General features: G+C 34.1%; 1 pseudogene; it reads right to left on the minus strand.

Moving 5' to 3' along the window:
* Window positions 1–9,667: 9,667 nt before the first annotated feature.
* Window positions 9,668–10,964, minus strand: LOC105508177 (annotated as a pseudogene).
* Between the last annotated feature and the right edge of the window lie 9,884 nt (window positions 10,965–20,848).

Below are 20,848 nucleotides of genomic sequence, written 5' to 3' on the forward strand. Positions count from 1 at the left end.
AAATGCCAATTAAAAACCACAATCAAACACCATTTTACACCATTCATAATGGCTAATTATTAAAAAGCAAAAAAAAAAAAAAAAAAAAAAATTAGGAAGGAGCATATATATTATTGCTCTTCCTTATGATTACATTTCTAGCAGCCATATGACTAAATCATGAGGCTCCTTTGTAATAAAATAAAACAAATACTTTTTTAATGATAATAATTATTTCATCAACTTGGAAATACACACTGATATAGTTTGGCTGTGTCCCCACTGAAATCTCATCTTGAATTGTAGCTCCCATAATTCCTACATGTTGTGGGAGGGGCCCAGTGGGAGATAATTGAATCACATTGGTGGTTTCCCCCATGCTGTTCACGTGGTAGTGAATAAGTGTCATGAGATCTGATGATTTTAGGAGTTTCCCCTTTTGCTTGGCTCTCATTCTCTCTTTCCTGCCGCCATGTAAGATGTGCCTTTTTCCTTTTGTCGTTACTGTGAGGCCTACCCACCCACGTGGAACTGCAAGTACATTAAATCTCTTTTTCTTAATAAATTGCCCACTTTGGGGATGCTTTTGTCAGCAGCGTGAAAACAGACCAATACATATACATATGTGGTAATATAGGATATTGGCAAAATTATAATAAAAGAAAGGGTAATACAACACTGGCAGAAAGTTAATTAAGTTTACCATCTTCAGGGGGGTGATTGCAATTGAAAGTATGAAAATTCAGTTAAATACGTGACAAAGAAATTTTCTGTCTAGGAATTTATCCTAAGAAACAATAGATGTTATATAAAAAAATTATATATACATAGATATTTATTTGAAGGTTACTTATAGTAAGAATACAATGAAATATACTAAATTTACAGCAGCAAAGGAAAGTTTGCATACATTATGATATGAAAACATGATAGAAATGTCAGTTACCATTAAAATATCACATTTTAAGAAAGTATGACAATGATATGGGAAAATATTGTTAATTCCATTTTTTTAATGGGAATAAAAATAATTTCACTTTATGGTAAATGGGAAAAGTGATCTCAAAACATTTTTGACTGCCTACCATGTGCCAAACATTGTACAAAATATTATATATAAACTCATGAGCAAACAGAAACATGGTCTTTCCCTTCATGCAGTTGTAATTAGCAGGAAAAAAAACATCTATTATGAAAAAATTCACACCAACACAAATGCAGGTTCTAGTTTCAGATTCCATGAAATAAGCACGCACCACTCTATCTCTCCCAGTGACTACAGCTATAAAAACTAGGCATCATTAAATATCCCAGACATTTGAGGATACTGAAAAGAAAATAATAGCAGGCAGAAGGAGGAAGAAGACCAAAATCAAAAATTAACAATAGGTTTACTGTTTTTCTCTAGTATTCTATTTAGTTGCATAGCAAGCAATAAAGTGGGCAGCAGAGAACAATCAGAGAAAGATTCAGGAGAAGTCCTTTAGTTCTGGTTTGAGAAACATGATGGGAACCACAAGTGCTCAGAGAGAGTAAATAATTTATTATTTCTCCTTTGTTTTCTGTTTTCCTTGCATCCTTGTACTCAGAACACTGTGTACATGAAAAAATGATATAACTAAAGCCATAGCATTCTAGCTAGAAGACCTTAAAAGAAACCCTTGGGAAACTAGTAAGTACCAGAATTATTAGTTAATTCTTGGACTCATTATATGTTGTGCAGGGATGAATTTAATTCTGTTCAGTATACCAAAGGCATTGAGACCTGACTTAATGTTAATATTACCACCCAGATCTCAAACTGACCCTTGATTGAAACACACACACATATGATGGACCCCAATAATACAATGAAAGCTTTAAAAACTGAAGTATAAACCACAAAAAAAAGGCAGATTATAACTTTCTGTTTGAAATTAACCAGGTTGTTGCCTGATAGGACAAAAGTCTCAACATTCTCCAAAATTCTTTGAGCGAGACCTATGGCAATAAACTACTTAAATCATCCAGATTATCATCCAGACTATAATCCAAAATTACCTAGCATTCAGAGGACCAATTCACATGGAAAAAAATTGATGCACAAATGCTGAAATAATACAATGTTGGAATTATCTAACAAAGACATTAAAGCAGATACTAGAAAACTGTTGAAGCAAAGACTTGTGAAGAGTCTCATAACTAATGGAAAAAATGGAAGTTTTAATAAAGAAATGTAAGACATGGAAGAGCCAAATAAAAATTAAGAATTTACAAATAATAAACAAAATAAATATCAGTGGAGGAGTTTAATAGCAAAACAGAGATGAGAGAAGAATGTATCACTGAAGTTGAATGATGATCAATGTTAATTATTCTATCTGAAAACAGTTAAAAGTTGGGGAAAAAAATGAACACATCCTCTAGGACTGCTGAGACAATAACAAAATATCTAACATTCAGGTAATCATAGTCCCACAATGAAAGAAAAGATAAAGGTGCTGAAAAAATGTGATGAAAGGCATAAACATACTCATTAAAGAATGTGAGCGAATTCAGAGCAAAGTAAACCCAAAGCGACCTATCAAATCCCATAGGTAAGAGACATATCAAACTCAAAGTGCTGACAACTAAAGACTTGAAAGCAGCCAGCAAAAAATGACACATTATATGAAGAAAATAATAATGATTTTATAAGTACACATTTCTCATCAGAAACTATGGAAGCCTGAAATAAATATAATAGCATTTTGCAATGTAAACAAAAAAACTCATAACCCAGAATTCTGTATCTAGAAGAAATAACCTTCAGAAATGATGATAAATTAAAATATAGTCCTACTCTTAAGTAATTTCTATAGGAAGTTCTTCAGGTAATCAGGGAATTATGCCAGAGAAAAATGTGAAATACCAGTCATGAAGAAAACAAATAAATGGTAACTATTTAGCTAGATACAAAAATACTATGTCTCTCCTATTTAATTTGTTAATCTATATATTATATTTGAAGGCAAAATTATAATACTGTATAATGAGGTTTCCAATGTATAGAGATGCAATAGATAAGATAATTATAATGGTGAAGAAGGTGAAGAGACCTATGTGTTTGTTAAGTTATTGTATTTCACATGGAGTGGTAAAATATTAGTCAAAAGTAGACTGTGAAGATTTAAGTATATATATTATAATACCTAGAAAACCTACTGAAAAAAGATATAGTCAAAGAATGAACGTTAAAGTTAAAGGTTGAAAAAGTTCAAATAATATAAAAGGAATAAAAAGGGAAACTGAGGGAAAAGCACAGAGCAAACAATTAGAAAACAAATAATAAAATGATAGAACTGAACCCAAACATCAATAATTACATTAGGTGCAAATGTTAAACCAATTAAGAGAAATTTCAGAATAGAATAAATGAACCAAATATATGTGATGTTTCTTACAAAACTCATGTCAGATATAATACTATGAATAGGTTAAAGCTAAAAGAGTAAAAAGATATGCGTCATCCAAAGAGTAATCAAAACAAATCTGAGGTAGCTAGATCAATATCAGACTAAGTATAATTTTGAGAAAAGAAAAATGCCAGAGTTATGGAGGGACATAATAAAACAATGATAAGATCAATTTACCAGAAATATAAAGCAGTCCTGTTTATGCGGAAAACAATACATCTACAAAATATATTACACAGAAACTGAGAGAACAGAAAGGAGAAACAGAAAAATTCAAAATTATAGCTGAAGACTTAAAACACTCATTTGAACTGCATAATTAACTAACTGTACATAATTGACATTTATGAATTATTTCAATGCAAGGCAACAGAAAACATATTATTTATTTTTAATAAATAGGAAACACTTATCAGGATGGGCCATATCAAAACACACTTTAATATATTTAAAATAATTTAAAGCATACAAATAAAGTTATTAGATGATAACATAATTAAGTTTAACTTGATGGCAAATTGATAGCAGGGGAATCCCCCAAACACTTGGCAGTTAAAGGACACATGACTATCCACAGTTACCATGATTGTCTACGAATCTTATGTATTTTATAGGAAAGATAACTGTAGATATAAGGAGTTTAGAAAATTTTCAAGACACAGAGTACCACACAAAATCAATTGCGTGTCTCTGTAGTAGCAAAGAACGATTGGAAACTGAAATTTATATATGTATGCAAATATATATATGTAAATATATATAATATACATAATTATATATGTGTGAATATATATTTATATACATGCACATGCGCACACACACACCACACACACGCTCCAAAACATGAAATGCTTAGGTAAAGATTAGGGTCTTCATGATGAAAAGTACAAAACACTGACGAACTAAATTAAAGAAGACTTAAATAAAGAGACATAATCTTCATTTATGGTAATCTCAAGATAGTAAGGAATTTCGTATTCTAATTGTGGTGGTGGTGGTTATGCAAATATGCGTATGTTAAAATTAATATAACTGCATCAAAATAGTTAATTTTATTGTATGAAAATTTAAAACAAAAAATAAGCAAAATTATAACTATAATACATGGTATGGAAAGATCATAAAATAGGCAGACTTTTTATAGAGAAAAGTTGTGGGTACATATATTTGAAGAAGTAATAGTTGAAATAGAATATTTAGAATAAATGGGAATTATCTAGACAAAAAAGAGGAAGAACATTCTGTATATAGGTATAAGCATGTTCAAGGGTATATGGCAAGAGGAAAAATAATAAGAATGAAAGATGCAAAGAAATTCGTGTGACTAAAACAGAAAGCCAATTTTGATTGGTACAAGTAAGGTTGCAGAGATAAGGAGAGGGCAGACCATAGACTTGCAGTCAAGTTACGAAATTTTGCATTGCTTGTGATAAAGATAAGAAAACTTTGAAACATTTTAAATATAGGAAAACGAGGGGAGTAATAGTCAAAAGTCAGATTTGCATTTTTAAAGATAGTTCTTGCTACATTACGGATAATAAATTGGAAGGAAGCTGATGAAGAGAGAAAAACAGCAGATAGAAATATATTACAAATGTCCACAGCTGAATGGATTTGAAATATATTTGGGACTTGCTTTTTAGTAATGCCAGACAACATAATTTAACTACCACTGATAACTATGATAGTCAAATAAAATATACTTTAAAAATTTTATTGATGATATTGGAGAACTAACATGATAATAAATAATTATCAATACACGATCCAGAAGAGAGGATGGAGTCCCAGGAAAAGAAGCCTGATAGTTGAAGGCCACTTTTCCTGCAGATAATTTACCAATATAGGACAGGGTGATGGAGAGACCAAAAAAAAGCCTTTAACAATTTTGAAAGCCTTGTGGTACCAAAGAATAGGAATTTGAATCCGGCACACTAAGAGAGGACATCTGATGAAGTCCTCACAATTTATTTAGAACCCTAATGGAATGACTTTTAGGAGTAAATTAGAACCAGATATAGGCAAACACTTGCAGGGAATTCAGACCACTCTAGCAAATGAATCTCAATCCCCGAAATTTATTTGAGATAATTCTAGATTACTAGTGCTTCTACTTATCTCTTCAAAAAGACAACATAATCAGCTTCAGACTATTTCTATATACAATTTCCAAAACGCCATTTCTGGTGAATACAACAAGTGAGGACGTTAGAACACATGACTAAACACTAGCAGAAACAGCAGAAAATAGAAATCAGACACCAAGGGCCTTCAGATAATGAAATTATCAGACATAGACCAAAAAATAACTATTTTTACTATGTTAAAGTAAATTAAAACTTCAGTAATTAAGCAGTTAATGAGAAATTCTTTTTTAAAAGAGAAACCAACAGGAAATTATAGAGTGGGGAAATACAATAATTAAAATCAAGATCTTCTTATAGCAAGAAAGCCAGGGAAACATATCCTGCTTTCACATTGCTGCATCTCTCTGATCTCTTCCAATAAGGCCATGTTTGCTAAACCCAACTCAAAGTGACAGGTTAAGGGAATCATGTTGACGTAGTTCACGTATGTCACTCACCAAAGGCAGAGAAAAATATGAGGAATGAATCTGAAGAGGTAAATGGAGGTTACCCAGCACAGAGGACAAAAGACATAGGGTAAATTATAGCTAAGAATTTCTAAAAACTGATGAAAGCTATCAAGATCAGTATTCATGAATCCCAAGCAGAAATCTTGTATTTTTTATAAAAAGGATACTCATACCTAACTTATCGTAGTAAAACTGCTGAATAACTAAGACAAAGAACAGTGAAAAAAATAGATGACTTCCAAAGAAACAACCATTTAAATGTTGGCTGACTTTTCAGCAGAAACAATGGAAGCTACAACACTCTGAATTGATGTCGTTAATGTGCTTTAAGTTAATCATTTCCAACTTAGATTTATATACCAGTGAAAAATAGTATACAAGATAATGTGAAATAAGAAATTTTCACAAAAACAAAAGCTGAATAAATTTGACTCCAGCAGATCTGAACTTCAGTTCATAGTAAAATGTGTTCTTCAGCAAGCAAAAGATAAATACGGATGAAAAATAAAATAAAATAAAATAAAATAAAATAAAATAGAAGCATTGCCAGAAAGAAGGTGAGACATGCACGAGGTAATAAAAGACACAGAAAAAGTAAAGGCATGGATACATAGAAACAAAAACACATATTATAAACCACAATTATTCATCCAGTGGTGAGTTTTAAAAATATATATGCATATATATTTTTATATATGTGCAATGAAATATATGATGATAAAATGGAATATGTATTAAAAGGAGTAAATGAAGTTTAATTATTTTAAGATTTTTGCTTGGGAAAGATGAAAAGTACTAACACTACAGTTTGATAAATCACAACAACTTCACCTGTTTTATTCAGAGTTGCATTCAATCTCTCTTCCATATTGCAATAGCATTGAATAAAGTTTTTCTTTCCTGTTTAACTAAATCTGGAGCAATTTACCTTTGATGCTTTTAATGATCAGATTTATCACTGGACGCTGATCTCTCACCCAGGACCTCAGGTGCACCTTTGAAACCTTTGTCTTCGCTCCTGACTGATTAATCAGAGATCCATTGACGAGTCCTTCTCCTGATTCAGTTTTCTAAATGACAGTCCACTGAAGCACCATGAGGACAGATTTTGATTCTCAGGATTCTGAGTATACTTTTGAGGCTTGGATAGAGTCCTAGACTTTTTTTTTTCTTTTTGGAAAGGTATTGTTGGTTAAGAATATTGGAAATTCTCATTAAGAGATCATTTGGTTAAACTTCAATTCTTCAGTATTTAGGATACTATTTCTTAGTGGTGATTTCATTTTTTTTTTTTTTGTGCAATCTCATAGAGATATTCTGAAGAATAATTTGAAATTTAAATGTCCTTTTTCAACTTTATTGCTGCATAGTTCAAAAATTAAAAAGTACGTGTTTAAAGTGTACAATTTAATGTGTTGACATATGTATACATTACAAGATAATAACCATAATCAATCTAATTAACATATCTGTTATATTACATAATTGCCTTTTTTTTTTTTTTTTTGAGATGGAGTGTTGTTCTGTCACCCAGGCAGGAGTGCAATGGCATGATTTTGGCTCACTGCAACCTCCGCCTCCCTGGTTCAAGCGATTCTCCTGCCTCAACCTCCTGAGTAGCTGGGATTACAGGCGTGTGCCACCATGCCTGGCTAATTTTTGTATTTTTAGTAGAGACAGGGTTTCACCATGTTGGTCAGGCTGGTCTTGAATCCTTGACCTCTTGATCCACCTGCCTTGGCCTCCCAACGTGCTGGGATTACAGGCATGAGCCACTGCACTCGACCATAAATGCCATTTTTTTCTTCTTTTTTGTGCTAAGATCACTTAACATCTAACCTCTGCCCTCTTAAAAAATTTCAAATACTGCATCAGCTCACTTACATGTGGAATCCAAAACAGTCAGACTCATAGAAGCAGAAAGTAGAATTGTGGTTTCCAGGGACTGAGGGAAAAATGGAGAGATGTTGGTCAAAGAGCACAAAGTTTCAGTTATACAAGATGAATAAGTGCTAATGTACAGCATGTGACTATAGTTAATAATACTGCATAGTATACTTGAAATTCAATGGCCTCTTTGGGAAATATTCCTTTCTGCTTCTTTAAATTGTATATGGCATGTCTAACTTCAACACCTCTGCCTCCTCAATTTCTCTACTCATCTTTGCCAGACCTTTCCATTCCTACTCTGATCTCTCAACCATCCAAAAATAGTTTATTTTATTTTGATGTTTCCCTGAAAGCTCTCTTTTTCAATTTAATTTTTTATTGTTATTTTTTGTGAGTACATTGTAGATGTATATATTTATGGAGTACGTGAGCTGTTTTCATTCAGGCATGTGCAATGCATAATAATCACATCATGGAGAATGGGGTATTCATCTCCTCAAGCATTTATCCTTTGTGTTACAAACAGTCCAATTATACTCTTCTAGTTATTTTTAAAAGTATAATTAAATTATTATTGACTATAGTCACTGTATTGTGCTACCAAATTGTAGATCTTAATATATTTTTCTTCTAAAAGCTCTTGTAATCAACTACAACTAAACTTTTTTTTTTCTTCAGTGAAAGGGACCGTCTTAGAAATCTATGAAAGTGACTATGCCAGGTAATTTGAGACACAAGTCTCTGATGACATTGCTTAAATGCTCTTCAGACCACATCATTGAGCTAAGTCAGGATTTCTAGAACTCTAGTGAAGAAATGAATGTGTTCATGAAACTACTAATCTAAGATCAAGCAAAAAAATATTTACCTAGGGCTGAATAAGCTGATGAAGGATTATTATCGGTCCTGTTTGGCATATTGATGATGCTATAATGTTCTGTTTTCTCTTAAGCCATCTATAATTTATAACAATCTATTGGATTTTATTCTGTAATTAAAAATTAAACATTTATCTTCTTATCCTACCCTGATTTCTCAAGAATTTGGAAATCTTTGATGAATTTTTTTTTCATGGCAGCAAAATTATTTATATAGTTTTGGCAAAAATCAGTTCTTGAAACAATATAATTGGAAAAAAATGATTAAATAATCAAGTCTTTGATTAGAATGTCATATTTGAAAATAAAGCATAAAATCAGATATGGTTAAAGAATTTTAAAGAACTGAGGTTGACTTTATGGAGCCAACATTTATATAAAGTGTGCTTGAGTAAATGCACATGATACCTAGACTGAATATTTCCTACCCTTACAGCAAAGTAAAGAAAATCTTTTTTTTTTTTTTTTTTTGACAATTCCGTGAAGTCTGGTGGTGAATTCTTGCCTTGGGCTTACAAACCCAAGAGATTTCTCAAAGTCCAATCTGAGATTCCCTATGAAGACTTTCAGCAAATCAAACTTAAAAATATCTACGTGATTAATTACCATCCTTGTAACAGATGTAAATAAGTAGGCCAAATCTGATCAAAACAAACCTATATTTTAAACAAGAATGTCTTATTTTAATTTTCTTTTATCAAAAAGAAGTTGGGTGTAAATTGAATTTTTTTTTTTTATGTTGTCACAGTGATTTAATTGCCTTGCATGGTATTATCTAAGACTGACATAAATCTTTCAAATTATTCTTCCTTCAATATAGACATTTATGTAAATTCTTTCTATATTTATTATGTTACCAAGTAATTATGTATTTCATCCAATTTGATCTGTTAGGATTCCACAGTTTTGCCTTCAAAGCCATTTAGGAACTCAAGACTCTGTGGCTTTTCAAAGGTGGTTTGAGGAATCCGATTTAGAAAATCTGCTGCATCTGAGACCTGTTCTTCCTGGCTGTCTTCTGTGATGGGTAAGGAGATCCTTTTATCTTTTTTACGTACTTGTCATTCTGGTCATTATTTGTTCACTTATTTCAATATCTTTGAGATCTGTAAGAACCACCCAAGTTCCATTCTCAAATTTCACAGGCATAGAAAAGTCGATCCCTTTAGGAATACCAAACTGGCCTTCACTCAATATTCCTAAAGATACAATCTCCCCAGGCGGTGAGCCATGATACCAGTATTTCAACGTAGTGGCTATACTGTGTGCAGCCAAAATGCCTCCAAATTGTCTTCGTGTGGCGGTCAAGTTTTTAAGAGTTGCCACAAATTCCCTTTTTACCCACTCACTGTCAAAAATCAAGTTTAAAAGAGGGCGTGAATAATGAAGAGGTCCCCAAATAGCACTTTCATATCTGTACACCCTTGTTTTTCTCAGATCAACGTAATTATTTCCACTGATATTACCCCAAATGATCACATCTTTAATGTACAAAGGAGCTGTTTTCAGTTTTCTGGCCAGTATGGCTTTCGCTTCACCTTCCACCCCCAGTGCCACGGCAATAATGTTGTGTGCGATGCGTGGGGCATATCTCATGAGTAAAACTGTCTTCAGGTTCACAGAGGTTTTCCCTCCCACGATGACTCTGACGGACTCATGAGCATTTTTCTCTATCAGGTACCCGTAGAGCCTGCACAGAGGCATCCTGCTTCGGAGGCAGTCCTCCAGAGTGAACACTTCCTTGTCAGTGCTTTCGTCCAGCACCACAATGACGTGGGCCTGGCAGAAGGCCTCCTCCACCTTCGTGCAGATGGAGACACTACGCAGGACGGGTGACGCCAGGTCCTGGGTCTCCACCACAAGGCTTTTGAGATATTCTTCTGCCTGCTGGTGATCCAGACCTGCAAGGGGTTGATGCAAGTTTTCAGGGCTTCTTCCTCCTGCTCTTTTTCTATATGTGCCCCCAGGTTCTCTTGAACAATTACCATCATCAACTCAGTCGTCATGCTAGACGTGACATCATAGTAAAGCTGGGCATGCTCCAGGAACTCATTATACCCTCCCAAAAGCAAACCCTTTCCTCCACGATCCAACAGCTCTCTCCATATGATAGGAGAATTCTTGTGACTCCACGTATTCTTTTCACACACATCTTTTAGCCAATCCCGCAATGACGAATTTGGCCATGGTCAAGAGAGACTCCCGAAATTTTATATTTCAGTAGAAAACTCATCACTATGCGTTATCAAATTCTCATCACGTTTATTACCTCTGAACTGTTTTTCAGTCCTCTGTAAACTATAGTATATGGTTTTGTTATCTTGCTATCAACTGGACTGGATTCTGTCATCTTGAACGTTTTGTCAGTCCTTGCAAAATTTTCTTTTCTTTTTTTTTTTTTCTTCAGTAGCTGAGTACAACTATACAAGCCTAAATTTCAATTTTTTTCCTGTCCTCCTGAACTGGTATAACTCAGAACTAAAATCTGACTTCCTGGATCATAACTGATACTCTAGTTTGTCTTTTAGCTGACTTTTCCCACTGGGTCTAGAGAAGTCCCGTGAGATGAAGCAGGATGACTTTTTATAAATTGCAAAGAACTCATCACCATGCCACGTTATGTATGAGCAAACTCCATGCCTGGAACTGCTGCTAAGTGGTCCATTCAGGAACTTTACCAGAAATTTGCACTGTCGGTGCCTTTGTTCTAGGAAATAACCATGGTTGTGGATAAACCTATTAACCTCTTAATGTATATGCCATCACCAAACATTTAAATTGAAAACCAGGAAATCAATTAGATTGCCACTACCATGATCATTACACTCTCTAAAAATGCTTTGAGTATCTAGAATCCTTGATTAACTGTGGTTTTGACACAGAAACTCCATTACTAGTTTGGTTCAACAAGTAATCTTTGTTGTTATTTGTATATTTCACATAAATGTCATTTTTATTAAATGCCTGATGGCTAACACCATTCAGAAAATATCCTCTACTGCCAATTATTAACATATAGTTAAGCTGGTCTTTAATTAATGAAGGGTGACTGAATGAAAAACAGACTTACATTGTACAGAGGAAAAGTAATATCTTATTTCCTTGCACAGGAGGAGGAACTAATAAGGACTCTCTCCTTGTACCAGACAGGAGACTAACAAGAAGCAAATTCCAGTCAGCCTTTTTGAACCCTCTTCTCAACTAGGTCTCTTTCTCGGCCTGCTGTTCCTGACCTGCCAACTGGATTAGCTTTATCCCACCAAACCAGTATAGTAAGAATATATCCACCCTTTATAAACTAACCAAGTTTTTCTTATAGTTTTTTTACCCACTGACTCCCTCACTGTGCTCATTGGCTATAAATCCCTAGCTGCCTATTTATATTTAGCACTGAGTTCAATTTTTCTCACCTATTACAATAGTCTTGAATAAAATCTACTGTGTCTGCTTAATTCCCTCTGGTGCAATTTCTTTGATACTTTGTAACTTAAAAGATGTGTAGCTCTGGTCAAATTATTTTACTTCAGTGTGCAGTTTCATTATATATAATATGAGAATAATAATAGTGCCCATACCTGACGTATTTTTGTGGGTTCTTTTCAGAATTAAACAAAATACATATAAAATGCTTAAAATATAAAAATGTCACTAGTACATAATAAGAATAAAAACTTATTAACTGTTAGCTATTATTATTAGGACAAATCTTCAGCATCTTATCATGGCCATATACAAAATAAAAGGACAAAAATATAGTAAATAAATACTTCAGCAGGTCACATTTCCTTATTATAATGTCTACTGATAATAATGCATTTTCTTAGCACTGTACTACATACAGAATAGAAACTCATTCAGAGAAAAAAAAAGCACGACAAAAATTGACTTTTATAGAGTATGCACAAAATGCCAGTCACCACATAAGTAACTAGGGCTACAATGATGAAAAAGCCTTGTTCCTGGCCTTTGACAAGCTCATAGTCAAGTGGGAGACACAGGCATATAAAATAAATCTTTACAATTGCAATGGTTTAAATATAAATGACCAACCATATTTTCCTTTTGAAAGAAATCATTCTGGAAACATTAAAATGGAGAATAGCTTGGAGGGCAATGAGATAAACAGAAAGACTAATTAGTTTACTACTGTAATCGTTTAGGTAAAGAATAATGGGTGTCTGAACAAAGACAGTAGCAACAGGAATGAAGAGTGAGAATGTGTATCTGAGATATGGTATCATCATATGAACTATTAGAGAAATAAAAACCTTGGGTAGGGGTATGTCATGACGACAGTATTCAAATATGAAAGCCTGCCATGTGGAAAATAACTTAGACTAATTTTTTCTTGGTGGTATGTCAAAAACTCAAATTTAAGGAGAAAAGGTTACTGGGAAGGAGAGTTAGGGAAATGAAAAGTTTAATCAGATCCCTCAAGAAACCATCCATGCAATTGAAAGAACTGAAAGTAGAGCCTGAATGAACAATTATCCATAACTGTTATGAAGAGTAGTCATATATTTGGCGTGGAATGATGCCACAGTACTTCTTCTTTATCATTTGCTTAAGCCACATGTCTTCTTAATATTTCCTGAAAAGTTATTCTGTTCTTCTTTCTCTATTCCTTTGTGTTAAACCAGGCTATCCCCAATGGTGTGAGTCCTTCCTTCTTTCAGAACTTGACTCCCACCTAACTCTCTCACCGCTTGCAAAAAATCAACTCAAAATGGATTAAAGACTTAACTCTGAAACCTGAAACTATAAAACTACCAGGAAAAAATGCTGTAAAAATTATTGATGACATTGTTCCAGGAAAGGATTTTTTGGATGAGTGTATTACTCCATTTCTATAATGCTGTGAAGAAATACCCAAGACTGGGTAATTTATACAGAAAGAGAAGTTTTAATGGACTCACAGTTACACATGGCTGGAATAGCCTCACAATCATGGCAGAAGGTGAAGGAGGAGCAAAGGCCCATCTTAGATGGTGGCAGGCAAGAGAGCATGTGCAGGGAACTGCCCCTTATAAAACCATCAGGCCTCATCAGATTTATTCACCATCACAAGTACAGCATGGGAAAAATCCGCCCCCATGATTCAATGATCTCCCACTGGGTGCCTCGCACACACATGGGGATTATAGGAGCTACAATTCAAGATGAGTTTTCAGTGGGGACATAGCCAAACCATATCAATAAGATTTCAAGAACACAGAAAACAAAATGGAAAAAAAGATAGATGTTATTAGATTAAGCTAAAAAGTTCCTGTACGACAAAGGAAACAATCAACAAAGACACGATTCAAAGAAAGGGAGAAAGTATTCACAAACTATGCATCTGACAGTGGGTTAATATAAAAATATATGAGGAACTTGATCAATTCAATAGTACAAAAAATGGAAACAATCTGATTTTAAAATGAGTAAAAGATCTGAATAGACATTTTTCAAAAGAAGACATAAAAATGAACAACAAACATATGAAAAAAATGCCCAACATCATGAATCATCAAGGAAATGCAAATCAAAACCACGATGTGATATCATTTCATCCAGTTAAAATGGTTATTATCAAAAAGACAAAAAATAAGAAATGATGGTGAGAATTTGGAGAAAGGGGAACTCATACACTATTTATGGGAATTCAGATTAATAAAACAATTATGAGCAAAATACTGAAAATAGATCTACCATATGATTCAACAAGCCCAATACTGGATTGGGATCCAGTGTCCAAAGGAAAGGAAGTCAATATGCCAAAGAGATATCTGGACCTTCATATTTTTTGCAGCACTATTCACAATAGCCAAGATGTGGAATCAAACTAAGTGTCCATCAACAGATAAAGAATTTTTTTAATGTAGTATATTTACACAATGGAATATTACTGAGCTATAAAAAAGAATGAATCCAGCCAGGCGTGGTGGCTCATGCCTGCAATCCGAGTGCTTTACGCCTGTAATCCCAGCACTTTGGGAGGCCGAGGCAAGCGAATCACGAGGTCAGGAGATAAGACTATCCTGGCTAACACGGTGAAACCCCGTCACTACTAAAAAATGCAAAAAGTAACTGGGCGTGGTGGCACGCACCTGTAGTCCCAGCTACCCAGGAGGCTAAGGCAGAAGAATCGCTTGAACCTGGGAGATGGAAGTTACCGTGAGCCGAGATTGTACCACTGCACTCCAGCCTGGGCAACAGAGAGAGACTCCATTTCAATAATTAATTAATTAATTAATTAACAATAAAAAAGAATGAATCTTGTCATTTGTGACAACATGGATGAATCTAGAGTGCATTGTTCTAAGTTAAACAACCCAAGCACCAAAGTGCAATTACTGCACGATGTCACCCATATGTGGAATCTAAAAAAAGTTGATCTATATAAGTGAAGATAGAATAGAGCTTGATCAATGAGTACAAAGTTACACCTAGATAGGAGGGATAAGTTCCAGTATTCTCTTGCACAGTTAATAAAAATGTATTTGTCTATTTCAAAATAGCAAGACAAGAGGATTTTGAATGATTTATCAGAAAGAAATGTCAAGTGTTTGAGGTTACGGGTAAGTGAATTACCCTAACTTGATAATTATACAATGTATATATGTGCTGAAACATCACACTGTACCCTGTAAACAGGTACAATTATTACATATCAGTTAAAAACAAAACTTTTAAAAGTTATTAAAATGTACATTAAGGCCGGGCGCGGTGGCTCAAGCCTGTAATCCCAGCACTTTGGGAGGCCGAGACGGGCGGATCACGAGGTCAGGAGTTCGAGACCATCCTGGCTAACACGGTGAAACCCCATCTCTACTAAAAAATACAAAAAGCTAGCCGGGCGAGGTGGCTGGCGCCTGTAGTCCCAGCTACTCCGGAGGCTGAGGCAGGAGAATGGCGTAAACCCGGGAGGCGGAGCTTGCAGTGAGCTGAGATCCAGCCACTGCACTCCAGCCTGGGCGACAGAGCGAGACTCCGTCTCAAAAAAAAAAAAAAAAAAAAACATGTACATTAAGTATGTTTCTTTAAATTACTATATAATCCTAATTTAAAGATAGAAGTTTTAAGTTTGATGTAATTCTACTCTGCTGTTACTATGATACCTTTTTTAAATTTCTTCCAAAACCCCGTCTTTGTATACAATTTTCCTTAAAAGTTTCTGATATATTGTTTTATTATGCTATCCAGCAAAAGAGAAAATTTAAGTATAATCTTTGATTTGATTTTATTGAAATTTTCTGTTGGGTATATGAGATTTACCATGTGTTATAGACCACATTTGGTCCCCTTCCCTGCCTAAATGTAATAATTCTTATATTAAAGGCTTTACCCCAATGTGACTTTATTTGAAGATATGGCTTTAGGAGGTGATTACAGTTCAATGAGGTCATAAGGTGGGCCCTAATCAAATGGTACATGTGTCCTTATAAGAGCAGGGAGAGACACCAGAGAGTGTTCCTTCTCTTTCCATACACATGGAAAAGATCTTGTGAAGACACAGTGAGAAGGTGGCCATCTGCAAACCAGGAAGAAAGTCCTCAACCAAAATTGAACCCTTGTTAAACTTTATCTGGGACTTCCAATCTCCAGATCTGGGAGCAAATAAAATTCTGTTACCGAAGCCATGCAGCCTATAGTACTTGGCTGGTAGCTTAAGCGGATTATTACACCATGTCTTCTCTTTCCTTTCTTCAATTTTGCTTTGCTTACCACCATAGTCTCTCCTGTTGTTTTGTTTCTTGTCTGTCTTCTAAAACTTCTTATATAACTGGAGAAACAAATGAGGAGATTTCCTCTGTCATAGTTCACATGCTTTTCCTTTTATCTATTACATATTTGTGTTGGCTGTGTTTCTTTCTATTGTTAAAAAGAAACCGTGTTCATTCAAAAATTAAACAATAAAAACTAAATCAGAGAAGACAGAAAGTGGTAATACTAGCAATTTGGGCTTTTGCTGGTGTTGCATTGAGAGGGCATGTATTCCTCTTTTGGAAAAACTAATAATAGAAATAAGTATTGGAAGGCATAGTGTGAGCTGCAATAAAGTCAGCAGGATTCATAAGGAAGTCCTGGGACAGTTTATAAAGGCAACTACTATAGAGTAGTTTTCTTAGATGCTTTGTAAGTTGCTGCCCACAAAAAAAAAAAAATCTATTTTCAGCCTAAAGTATGCTGCTTTCATTTTTTATAATACCACCATCACAATTATAGCCCATATTTCTCTCTGGTGTTTTTAGATATGGATTTTAATGTATTATGGACAAGTCAATCTCTAGAGGTTGAAACACCTGCTATCAGAATTTTCCACTATTTTTAAAGATAGGCCAGATTCAATGGTTACAAGATTCAAGTTTTAGACGCACTGAGTAATTGGCTAGCTGCCTACTGCCTTCTTTTACCCACCAAAAAAGATGAAAATTTTGGTTATGTAACTCACATATGTGAGGTTCTATGGGGACAGAGGTAAAGAAGCAACTTTTCCAAGACTAGTGTTGATCTCCAATGAGAAGATTAAAAAAGAAGTCCATGTTCTCACTTAATATTTAGGTCTAGTATTCCATCACATTTTTTTTTCCTGAGACCAAATAACAACCAAGTTCCAATTGATAGTTAAGGTTAGTATAAATCTCAAAAGGATTTTGGAATATATTAGTTTCCTATTACTGTGCAAAAAAATCACAAACAGAGCAGTTTAAAACAATTCCTATTTATTCGCTCATGGTTTTGTGAGTCATAAGTCCAGGTGTGCTCACCTGGTTTCTCTACTTAGGGTCTCACAAGACCAAAGTCAAATTGTTAGCTGGATGGGCTCTTACTTATAAGTTCTTTGGAGGAATCCACCTACAATATCACTCAAATTGTTGACAGAATTCAAGCCTTTGCAGTTGTAGTTAATGTAATCTCCATTTTCTTGCTGGCTGGCAGCCTGAGACCACTCTCGTCTAGCAGAGGGCAATCTCAGGTCTTTGCCTCATGATCTCTTTCTACTAAACAATTGAAAACTTCATGTTGAATCCCTCTTACACTTCCAATCACTCTGAATTACTATTCTACTATTGTCTAAATAAAACTCTGTATTTTTAAAGGGCAATGTGAAAGGTTAAGTCTAACCAAATAATCTCCCTATATTTAGGTCTAAGTACACTTAGTTACACCTGCAAAATCTTTTTGTCACATAACATGACACAATCATAAGAGTAACACCTTGGGTACTAAAGTCATAAAAACTATCTTAGAATTCTATCACACAGAGTGACAAAGAAAGAAATATTTAAAAAAGCAATAAAGGAGAAAAACAAAGTGAAAGCAAATACAAAGTGAAAAATATACTAAAAAATTTCAGATTTTACAGTTTCGTGTATGACAATGTTTAGAAGCAGGAAAATAATGCATGTATTTGTAAACACCGATAGGATAAGCTCAATGTTAAAATATTTTGAGGTTGATAAGCATAGTAAATCAAGCCTTATTCTCAGTGTAGCATCTGTCAGATAAACTGGTAAATTGGTGGTAACTATCTAGGAAAATATTAATTTCTCAAAAAGAGAGTGAATAAGTCCTTATAGTTTAGTGCACAACATGGAATAAGGAGCCAGACCAATATATAGAGACCCAGTTGGTAAATTTGAAATCAATTGCAAATTTAGTAAGTAAAAATGAGAAAAGATAAACTGTCACATAAAATAATAACAACACAATGCATTACTGAAGAGGAGAAATGATGTACATGAAAAGAAAACACTAAGACACAAAGTAAGTCATTAGCTGGGACATTTTAATTTTCTTACCAATTAAGTTTATAGAATGTTAATACATATTCAACCTTTAAAAACTACTTTTACACAAGTGTTCATGTGAGACATGATGCCACAAGATGCTCTGAAATGCCAGTTGGAATTGAAAGGTTTTACTTAAAAAAAAAAAAAAATTCTTATTGCAACATATGGGAGGGTGTAAGCTTCACTATGTGATCCATCAGACTTGTGCTCCAAAGAGACAGGTGTTAAATTTCGGTTAAAGGAAGATTTTGTCTTTGTAATTCAATTAATTTTACTTGTATTATTGTAATTGTAATAAAACAATATTGTTAAAATCATATTGGTGTTCCACCCAAAAGTAGTCTTAACCTTAAAAAAAGATCAAATTACTAGTTAATATTTCTTACCTATTATGTGATAAATTTCCCATAACTTTCTCTAAATAACAAAATTTTGAGTATGGGAAACAGATTCATATTTTTCAGGGGTTAGGGTTTTGAGGAAAATGTTAATATAGCAGAAGGTTCTGTATCATGATGGTTGTAATGATTACATGCAACTATACAGGCTACAAAATTTCACAGAACTATAACAACAGCAAAAGCATAATGAGTACATGCAAAAACTTATGAGATATTACAAGGTACATAGTTTATTTAATAGTATTGCACCAATGTAAATTTCCTCCAGGTTTTGATCATTGTATTAAGATTTTGTAAGAATTTTTCACTGGAGGAAGCTTGGTGAAGTGTACAGGTGAAATAGGGGTGCTACTTTTGCACCTTCTAGTTGAATCTCAAACTATTCAAACTAAAAATGTAAAAAGACATAAATCATCAAGTCAAAACTATATTTTTAAGATAAACACTTAGCAAGTCAGAAATGATACTGGAAATGTGGGAAGATAATAGTGCCTGGAGTTACTAGAGAGTTTAACAAGGATCTTATTTATTTATTTTTATTTTAAAAAATAATTTCAGTATTTATTTTAAATCCAAGGGGTACATGTGCAGGTTTGTTACACGGATATATTGTGTGGTGCTGAAGATTGGGATACGACAGAGCCCAGATTGAACCCATCACCCGTAAAGTAAGCATAGTACCCAATAGTTTTTCAGCCCTTGCCCCCACCCTCCCTCCCACCTCTAATAGTCCCCAGTGTCTATATTTGCCATTTTTATGTCCATGAACACCATCTATTCACTTACTTTGGATCAGGGAAGGAGTCAAGGAAGTCTTTAACAAAAGGAGGCATTTAAAGAGAAACTTTAAAGCATGACTACAAATAAGATGAAAAGAATAAGGAAGACTATTCCCGCTAGATGGAGCAACATTGAAAAGATCCTGATGTAAGAAAGCTTGGCATATTCCAGAAGTTAAAAGAAGACTAGTAACTTGATTTCAGATACCTAAGAAGAGAATGAAACAGATAAAACTGAAAAGTGAAACAGAAGCCAGGTCATATAAAGCCTTACTGCCAATGGGTATTTTTATTGTTTTTAAGTTTTCACTTGAATGATGGAATATGATGAATGCTTCAAACATATTTACATTTTAAAATAGCACCCTGACTACATTGCAGAGAATGAAGTGTAGAGGGGCAAAGATGGAATTCTCAGTATGTGTCATTAATGTATCACAGTGATGTAGACAGTAGATGCTGCTACCTTGAGGTAGAGTGCTGGCAGCGTTATTGAAAAACAATAGTCAAAATTGGAGCATTCACATTTGAAAACATACCCAGGATACATGGTTGGGGCATATGAAATAAAATCATTCTCATTTGGGAAGAGATTAGATATACAGACTGGAGGGTTCTGATGAGAAGCCTCTATTATCACAAGAACAGGAAAAATAAGAGAAACATGAATTTTGGTTTTTAGAATTTTATGAGTTGAGTTTTGAGACATGCAGATATTGAGGTATCTATAAGATATCTACCTAGAGATGTCCGTTAAGAAGTTGAATAATTTAACCTGCACTTAAGACAGAAATCTAAATTAAGATGTCACTTTGGAAGTTATTGGTACTCTGTTCATAACGAACACAATATTACTTATTGAGATCAGATACTTTTTATAGGATGAGACAGAAGTTTCAAGGTAGAACTTTGGAATCTATATACTAGGCAGAGGAAGGCAGTCAATTAAAAAATTAGAAGAACCCTTGATATCACTCCTTAGAAAGTAATTTACCCTAACTAGATGAGGTCCTGTAGAGAAGACAGTCCTAAATAATTTTCAAGTGCTTCTTAACAAATAACCTGTAACTCTTGCAACAGTCGATTTTGTACTATAACAATGTGTGTGTTTTTCA

Source organism: Colobus angolensis, unplaced genomic scaffold (genome assembly GCF_000951035.1).
Source record: "Colobus angolensis palliatus isolate OR3802 unplaced genomic scaffold, Cang.pa_1.0 Scaffold159, whole genome shotgun sequence".
In the NCBI taxonomy this organism is placed as follows: domain Eukaryota; kingdom Metazoa; phylum Chordata; class Mammalia; order Primates; family Cercopithecidae; genus Colobus; species Colobus angolensis.